We start from the raw sequence: 9,988 nt of genomic DNA on the forward strand, positions 1-9,988 counted from the left end.
ATTGTTTTTTCTTTCTTTCTTCTTTTCTTTTCCAAATGGCAAGGTGGAAAAACTCACTCCCAGAGAAAGAACAGGAGGTAGTACTCGCTGTCAGGGATTTAATCAATACAGATGAGTGCTTGCTTTGGCAGCACATATAATCAATACAGATGTAAGTAACTAAGATGTCTGAACTAGAATTTAAAACAATGAGTATAAAGATACTAGTTGGGCTTGAAAAAAGCATAGAAGACACTAGAGAATCCCCTACTGCAGAAATAAAAGAACTAAAATCTAGCCAGACTGAAATTTAAAATGCTACTACTGAGATTCAGTCTCAAGTGGAAGCTATAAAAAAAAAAAGGATGAATGAAGCAGAAGAGCAAATCAGTGATAAGATAAAATGATGAAAAATAAGAAAGCTGAAAAGAGAGAAAGGAAACTATTAGATCACAAAAGGAGATTCAGAAAACTCAGCAATTCCATAAAGCGAAATAATATCCATGTAAATGGGGTCCCAGAAGATGAGGTGTGGAGGAAGGGGCAGTTGGAGTAGCAACACTTGTATCAGACAAACAAGGTTTTATTTTTTTTTTTTAAGATTTTATTTATTTATTTGACAGAGAGACACAGCGAGAGAGGGAACACGAGCAGGGGAAGTGGGAGAGAGAGAAGCAGGCCTCCCGCCAAGCAGCCTCGATCCCAGGACCCCGGGATCACAACCGGAGCTGAAGGCAGATGCCCAACGACTGAGCCACCCAGGTGCCCCATAAACAAGGTTTTAAACCAAAGACTGTAAGAAGAGACAAAGAAGGACACCATCATATTAAAGGGGTCTATCCAACAAAAAGATCTAACAATTGTAAATATTTATGTCCCTAACATGGGGCACCCAAATATAGAAACCAATTAATAACAAACTTAAAGAAACACATTGATGGGGCTCAGTGGGTTAAGCCTTCAGCTCAGGTCATGATCTCAGGTCCTGGGATCAAGCCCCGCATTGGGCTCTCTGCCCGGTGGGGAGCCTGCTTCCCCCTCTCTCTGCCTGCCTCTCTGCCTACTTGTGATCTCTCTGTCAAGTAAATAAATAAAATCTTAAGAAAAAAGAAAAGAAATACATTGATACTAATACAGTAATAGTAGGGGACTTTAATGCCCCACTCACAGCAAAGGACAGATCATCTAAGCAGAAGATTAACAAGGAAATAAGGGCTTTAAATGACACACTGGACCAGATGGACTTCAAAGATATATTCAGAGTATTTCATCTTAAAGCAACAGAATACACATTCCTCTCAAGTGCACATGGAACATTCCCCAGAACAGATTACACACTGGGTCACAAATCAGGTTTTACTTTTGTCAGTACAAAAAGATTAAGATTATGGCAACTAATGATTCACTGAACATTATATCAAAAACTACTATAATGTGGCAAATTGAATTTAAATTTAAAAAAGGTTATACCATGCATATTTTCAGAACACAATGCTTTAAAACTTCAATTCAATCACAAGAAAAAATTTGGAAGGACCACAAATACATGGATGATAAAGAGTACCCTACTAAAGAATAAATGGGTCAGTAGGATTTAAGATGGCAGAGGAGTATGGGATCCTAATTTTGTCTGGTCCCTGGAATTCAGCTAGATCGTTGCAAAATCATTCTGAACACCTATGAAATCAATTGGAGATCTGAGAAAAGAATTACTGCAATTCTACAAATAGAAAAAGCAACCACTTTTTACAAGGTAGAAAGTGCAGAGATGTGCATCCGGGGCGAGATATATTGGGAGATAAACCAGGGAAAGGAGGGAGCTTAAGGGGTCTACCGGAAACTATTACAGGCAGTGGAGTACAAAATCCTAAGTTTTAGAAGTCTGCTACACTTGGAGACATCCCTGGCTTTAAGTTGCTCTAGTAGCAAAGTGGGGTGGATTCCAGGTGGGACAATGTTGTCACAAGATACCAGGGGTCAGAAAAAGCCAGGATGTCTGAATGCAGTCGTTTCAGGGAAGCTGGCCGAAACACCAGTCTAGGAATCAGTTTTTTGCTCCATGTTGCCATAAACCATGAACTGCTGCACAATGGTACAACCATTCTCCAAGCAGCGGCCTTGTAAAAGGCAGTAGCCTGGCAAGACCCTCCTCCCTCAGCAGGGAGGAATGGCACAAGTCCACACCACAGGAGTCCGTGAAGTTAGGAGACTGGAAACTTGGTTGTGTGCCTGAGATAAAAACGTTCAGTCATAGGCTGGGTGAACACAGCACAGAAACCAGGGAGACAAGAGTGATTGAGTGCTTTTCTGTGAGGGCTCACTGAGAGTGGGGGTGTGAACTTTCAGCTCGGGCTAGAGACTGGGGTGCTGCCATTTTCATCCCAAGTGGTGCTGAAAGCCTTCAGGGAGCAAAACAGTGCCATACAGTACAATCTGGAACTGTTTACACTGAGCCGGGAACCCCTGACAAAGGGGCCGACACTTCACCAGGGCAACAACACAGGCCCCACCCCCAGAAGACAAGCAGGAACATCCGGCTAACACCAAATTTATAGATCATAGAGAACTGCAAAAATTCAGCTAGCAGGAAAAACAGTATGTAGCATTAGTGGCTTTTTTTATTACTCTGTAATCTCTTAGTTTTTTCTTAAGTAATTTTCTTAATTTATTAAATTTTTTATTCTTTTTTTAGATTTTATTTATTTGGCACAAAGAGAGGGCACAAGTAGGTACGACAGCAGGCAGAGGGAGGGGGGAAGCAGGCTCTCTGCTGAACAGGGAACCCGATGTAGGGCTCCATCCCAGTACTCCATCCCAGGGATCATGACCTGAGACAAAGACAGCTGTCTAACTGACTGAGCCACCCAGGCGCCCCTAATTCTTTATATATATATATATATATATATATATATATATAGAGAGAGAGAGAGAGAGAGAGAGAGAGAAACATATATTTTATGTTTATTTAATTAATATATATATAAAATATGTTTATTTAATATGCATATATAACATATATGTTTATAAATATATATAATATATATAAAATATATGTTCCTTGTTTTTAGTTTCTTTTCATTTTATTTTAGTATATATAAAAGTTCTTCTTTCTTTCCTTTTTTGGGATCTAGATTCCTTTAACACAAAGACCAAAATACACCCAGGATCTAGTTTATTGTTCTGTTCCATTTTACTTCTTGTTTGATTTTTTTCTTATTTTGTTTTCTTTCTGCTTTTCTTCTAGTTTGTTTAGTTTGTATTTTTCTGGTGTTGTTGTTATTTTTCTATTTTTTCTCTCTTTCATTTATTCTTTTCTGGACATAATGAGACAGAAAAACACACCCCAAAAGAAAGAACAGGAGGTAGTACTCACTGCCAGAGATTTAATCAATATGGATCTGAGTAAGATGTCAGAACTAGTTTTCAAAACAATTATAAAGATATTAGCTGGGTTTAAAAAAGCATATAAGACACTAGAGAATCCCTTACTGGAGAAAAAAAAAAGAACTAAAATCTAATCAGGCTGAAATTTAAAATTCTATTACTGAGATATAGTAAAAAAGGGAGGCCCTAACAGCTAGGATTAAACAAGGCAGAAGAGATAGTTATAGAAGGCAAAATGATGGAGATTAAGGAAGCTGAGGAAACGAGAGAGAAACATACTGGCTCATGAAGGAAAGATTCAAGAAATCAGCGATACAATGAAGCAAAATAGTATTAAAATAATAGGTGTCTCGGGAAAAAAAGGAGAGGGACAAGAGGTTTATACGAACAGATTGTGGCTGAGAAATTCCCTAACCTGGGGTAGGAAACAGCAAATCAAGTCTGGGAGGCACAGAGAACCCCCCCTCAAAATCAATAAAAATAGGTCAACACTTCCACATATTATAGTGAAGCTTGCAAATTTCAGAGAAAATCCTGAAAGCAGCTCAGGACAAGAGGTCCATAACCTACAAGGGTAGAAACATCTGACCAACAGGAGACCCATCCACAGAAACCTGGCAGGCCAGAAAGGACTGGCATCATATACTCACTGTGCAAAGTACGGAAAATATGCAGCCAAGAAAACTTTATCTAACAAGGCTGTCATTCAGAAAAGAAGGAGGGATAGTTTCTAGGATAAACAAAAACTAAAGGAATTTATAAACACTAAATCAGCCCTGCAAGAAATATTAAAGGGGATTTCCTGAGAAAGAGAGCATCCAAAAGAAACAAAGCTCAGAAAAGAACAGAGATAATCTACAGTAACAGTGACTTTACAGGTAATACAATGCCACTAAACTGGTGTCTTTCAATAATTACTCAATGTAAATGGACTAAATGCTCCAATCAAAAGACATAGGACATCAGATTGGATAAAAAACAAGACCCATTAATATGCTGTCTACAAGAGACTCATTTTAGACCCAAAGACACCTCCAGATTGAAAGTGAGGGGTAGAGAACAATTTATCATGCTAACGGACATCAAAAGAAAGCAGGGGTAGCAATCCTTACACTGGAGAAATTAGACTTTAAAACAAAGAGTGTAAAGAGATGAAGGAGGACACAGTATCAAAATAAAAGGGTCTATCCACCAAGAAGATCTAACAATTATAAATCTTTATGCCCCTAACTTGGAGCAGCCAAATAAATAAACCAATTAATAACAAGCTTAAAGAAACACATTAATACTAATACAGTAATAGTATTAGTATTAGTAATAGTAATAGTAATAGTAATTAGTAATTACTATTAAATAGTAATTAGTAATAGTATTAACACCCCACTCACAGCAATGGACAGATCATCTAAGCAGAAGATCAACAAGGAAATAAGGGCTTTGAATGACGCACTAGACCAGATGGACTTCAAAGATATATTCTGAGTATTTCATCCTAAAGCAACAGAATACACATTCCTCTCAAGTGCACATGGAACTTTCTTCAAAATACATCACACACTGGGTCACAAATCTGTCCTCAACCAATACCAAAAGAATGAGGTTATACCATGCATATTTTCAGACTACCCACTTAAAAATTCAATCACAAGAGAAATTCTGGAAGGAACAAATACATGGAGGTTAAGAAGCATCCTACTAAAGAATAAATGAGTCAACCAGGAAATTAAAGAATTTAAAAAAGCAAACAGAAATAAATGAAAATGAAAACACGACAGTTCAAAACCTGAGGGATACAGCAAAAGAGGTCCTAAGAGGAAACCAGGCAAAGACCCATCAAAAAGGAGAATTTCAGACCAACATCCCTGATGAATACGGATGCCAAGATTCTCAACAAGATCCTAGCTAATAGGATCCAACAGTATATTAAAAAGATTATCCACCATGACCAGGTGGGATTTATCCATGGGATGCAAGGGTGCTTCAACATTCACAGATCAATCAATGTGATAGAATAAACCAGTAAGAGAATAGAGTAGAACCACCAGGTCCTCTCAATTGATGCAGAAAAAGCATTTGACAAGATACAGCATCCTTGGGAGGTGAACCATGAGAGACTATGGACTCTGAAAAACAATCTGAGGGTTTTGAAGGGGCGGGGGGTGGGAGGTTGGGGGATCCAGGTGGTGGGTATTGGAGAGGGCATGGATTGCATGGAGCACTGGGTGTGGTGCAAAAATAATGAATACTGTTATGCTGAAAAAATAAATTTTAAAAAAACCATAATAAAAGAAAAAAAAAGATACAGCATCCTTATCTAATTAAAACACTTCAAAGTATAAAGATAGAGGGAACATTCCTCAACTTTATAAAATCTATCTATGAAAAACCCACAACGAGTATCATCCTCAATGGGGAAAAGCTGACAGCCTTCCCTTTGAGATCAGGAACACGGCAAGGATGCCCACTCTCGCCGCTCTTGTTCAACATAGTATTAGAAGTACTAGCAACAGCAATCAGACAACAAAAAGAAATAAAAGGTATTCGAATTGGCAATGAAGAAGTCAAACTCTCTCGCTTTGCAAATGACATGATACTTTCTATGCAAAACCCAAAAGACTCCACCCCCAACTACTAGAACTCATACAGCAATTCAGTAATGAAGTAGTATACAAAACCAATGTACAGAAATCAGTTGCTTTCCTATACACTAACAATGAAAACACAGAAAGGGAAATTAGAGAATCGATTCCATTTACTATAGCACCAAAAACCATAAGATACCTGGGAATAAACCTAACCAAAGAGGTAAAGGATCTGTACTCAAGGAACTACAGAATACTCAAAAAAGAAACTGAAGACACAAAAAGATGGAAAAGTAGGCCATGCTCATGGGTTGGAAGAATAAACATTGTTAAAATGTCTATACTGTCTAGAGCAATTTATACTTTCAATTCCATTCCGATCAAAATTCCACCGGCATTTTTCAAAGAGCTGGAACAAACAATCCTAAAATTTGTATGGAATCAGAAGAGACCCCAAATTGCTAAGGAAATGTTGAAAAAGAAAAACAAAACTGGGAGCATCACGTTGCCTGATTTCAAGCTTTACTACAAAGCTGTGATCACCAAGACAGCATGGTACTGGCACAAAAACAGACACATAGACCAGTGGAAGAGAGTAGAGAGCCCAGATATGAACCCTCAACTCTACAATCAACTAATCCTCCACAAAGCAGGAAAAAATATCCGTGGAAAAAAGACAGTCTCTCAATAAACTGCGCTGAGAAAATTGGACAGCTATGCATAGAAGAATGAAACTCGACCATTCTCTTACACCATACACAAAGATAAACTCGAAATGGATAAAAGACCTCAATGTGAAGCAGGAATCTATCAAAATCCTAGAGAACATAGGCAGTAACCTCTTTGACAACAACCACAGCAACTTCTTTCAAGATATGTCTCCAGGGGCGCCTGGGTGGCTCAGTGGGTTAAAGCCTCTGCCTTCGGCTCGGGTCATGATCCCAGGATCCTGGGATCGAGCCCCGCATCGGGCTCTCTGCTCGGCGGGGAGCCTGCTTCCTCCTCTCTCTCTGCCTGCCTCTCTGCCTACTTGTGATCTCTCTCTCTCTCTCTGTCAAATAAATAAATAAATAAAATCTTAAAAAAAAAAAAAAGATATGTCTCCAAAGGCAAAGGAAACAAAGGGAAAATGAACCTTTGGGACTTCATCAAGATCAAAAGCTTCTGCACAACTAAGGAAACAGTCAACAAAACAAAGAGGCAACCCACAGAATGGGAGAAGATATCTGCAAATGACACTACAGACAAAGGGCTGATATCCAAGATCTAATAAAGAACTCCTCAAACTCAACACACACAAAACAGATAATCACATCAAAAAATGGGCAGAAGACATGAACAGACACTTCTCCAATGAAGACATACAAATGGCTAATAGACACATGAAAAAATATTCATCATCATTAGCCATCACGGAGATTCAAATCAAAACCACACTGAAATACCACCTTACACCAGTTAGAATGGCCAAAATTAACAAGACAATAAACGTGTGTTGGAGAGGATGTGGAGAAAGGGGAACCCTCTTACACTGTTGGTGGGAATGCAAGTTAGTACAGCCATTTTGGAAAACAGTGTGGAGATTCCTTAAGAAATTAAAAATAGAGCTTCCCTATGTCCCTGCAATTGCACTACTGGGTATTTACCCCAAAGATACAGATGTAGTGAAAAGAAGAGCCATCTGTACCCCAATGTTCATAGCAGCAATGGTGACAGTCGCCAAACTGTGGAAAGAACCAAGATGTCCTGCAACAGACGAATGGATAAGGAAGATGTGGTCCATATATACTATGGAGTATTTCGCCTCCATCAGAAAGGATGAATACCCCACGTTTGTATCAACATGGACAGGACTGGAAGAGATTATGCTGAGTGAAATAAGTCAAGCATAGAGAGTCAATTATCATATGGTTTCACTTATTTGTGGAGCATAAGAAATAACACGGAGGACATGGGGAGATGGAGAGGAGAAGGGAGTTGGGGGAAATTGGAGGGGGAGACGAACCATGAGAAACTGTGGACTCTGAAAAACAAACTGAGGGTTTTGGAGGGGCGGGGGGTGGGAGGTTGGGTGAGCCTGGTGGTGGGTATTATGGAGGGCATGTATTGCATGGAGCACTGGGTATGGTGCATAAACAATGAATTCTGGAACACTGAAAAGAAATTTAAAAAATAAATAAAATTTTTTAAAAAAGAAATTAAAAACAGAGCTACTGGGGCGCCTGGGTAGCTCAGTGGGTTAAGGCCTCTGCCTTTGGCTCAGGTCATGGTCCCAGGGTCCTGGGATCAAGCCCCGAGTCAGGCTCTCTGCTTCCCCCTCTCTCTGCCTGCCTCTCTGCCTGCTCATGATCTCTGTCAAATAAATAAATAAAATCTTTAAAAACAAAAACAAAAACAAAAAAAAACAGAGCTACCCTATGACCCTGCAATTACACTACTGGATATTCACCCCAAAGATACAGATGTAGTTAAAAGAAGAGCCACCTGTACCCCAATGTTCATAGCAGGAATGGCGAATCGCCAAACTGTGGAAAGAGCCAAGATGCCCTTCAACAAACGAATGGATAAAGATGTGGTTCATACATACAATGGAATATTACGCTTCCATCAGAAAGGATGAATACCCAACTTTTGTATCAACATGGACGGGACTGGAGGAGATTATGCTGAGTGAAATAAGTCAAGCAGAGAGAGTCAATTATCATATGGTTTCACTTACTTCTGGAGCATAAGGAATAACACAGAGGACACTGGGAGCTGGAGAGAAGTGAATTGGGGTAAATAGGAGGTGTTAACGAACCATGAGAGACTGTGGATTCTGAGAAACAAACTGAGGGTTTTGGAGAGGAGGAGGATGGGGGGTGTTGGTTGAGCCTGGAGCTGGGTAGTAAGGAGAGCACATATTGCATGGAGCACTGGGTGTGGTGCATAAACAATGAATCTTGGAATACTGAAACTAAGCTAAACTAAAATAATAAAATAAATAAAATAGAATGACATTAAAAAAACAAATATATTATTTTCATTCATATCCACATTAGGGGAAATATTTAAATTTATGAAATAAAGCAAACATAGGGGAAGGAAAGGACAAAAAAGTAAGACAGAATCAGAGAGGGAGACAAACCATAAAAGACTCTTAACTCTAGGAAACAAACACAGTTGCTGGAGGGGAAGTAGATGGGGGCATAGAGTAACTAACTGGGTGATGGGCATTAAGGAGGGCATTTGATATAATGAGCCCTGCGTGTTATATGCAACTGATGAATCACTAAATTCTACCCCTAAAATAATAATATACCGTATATTAATTAAATTGATTTTAAGTTGAAAAAAAAAAAAAAAAGCCCAGGGTACCTGGGTGGCTCAGTTGGTTAAGGGTCTGCCTTTGGTTCAGATCATGATTCCAGGGTCCTGGGATCAAGTTCACACTGGGCTCCTGGCTCTGCAGGAATCTGCTTCTCGCTCTGCACCCCCCCACCCACTCATGTGTACACTCTCACAAAAATAAACAAAATCTTTAAAAAAAAAAAAAAGCCCAATTTGGCTTTTCACTTATAGAGGAAAAAAAAAGACGTGTTATATATACAATATGGAATATTACTCTGCCATCAAAAAGAATGAAATCTTGCCATTTGCAACAAAATGAATGGAACTAGAGGGTATTAGGCTATGCAAAACAAGTCAATCAGAGAAAGACAAATACCATATGATTTCATTCCTATCTGGAATTTTCTAAACAAAACAGATGAACACAGAGGAAGGGAAGGGAAAACAAGTAAGATACAGAGAAGACAAACCATAAGAGACTCCAAACTACAGGGAACAAACTGAGGGTTGCTGGAGGGGAATTAAGTGTGGAATGGGGTAACTGAGGACACTTGATATAATGAGCATGGGGTCTTACATGCAACTGATGAATCACTAAATTCTATTCCTGAAACTAATAATACACTATATGTTAACTAAATTGAATTTAGGTATAAATTTTTAAAAATATATTACAATGTATATATTTTTTTATTTTAATTCTCCATGTCATT

The sequence above is a fragment of the Lutra lutra genome, chromosome 6 (assembly GCF_902655055.1).
Source record: "Lutra lutra chromosome 6, mLutLut1.2, whole genome shotgun sequence".
In the NCBI taxonomy this organism is placed as follows: domain Eukaryota; kingdom Metazoa; phylum Chordata; class Mammalia; order Carnivora; family Mustelidae; genus Lutra; species Lutra lutra.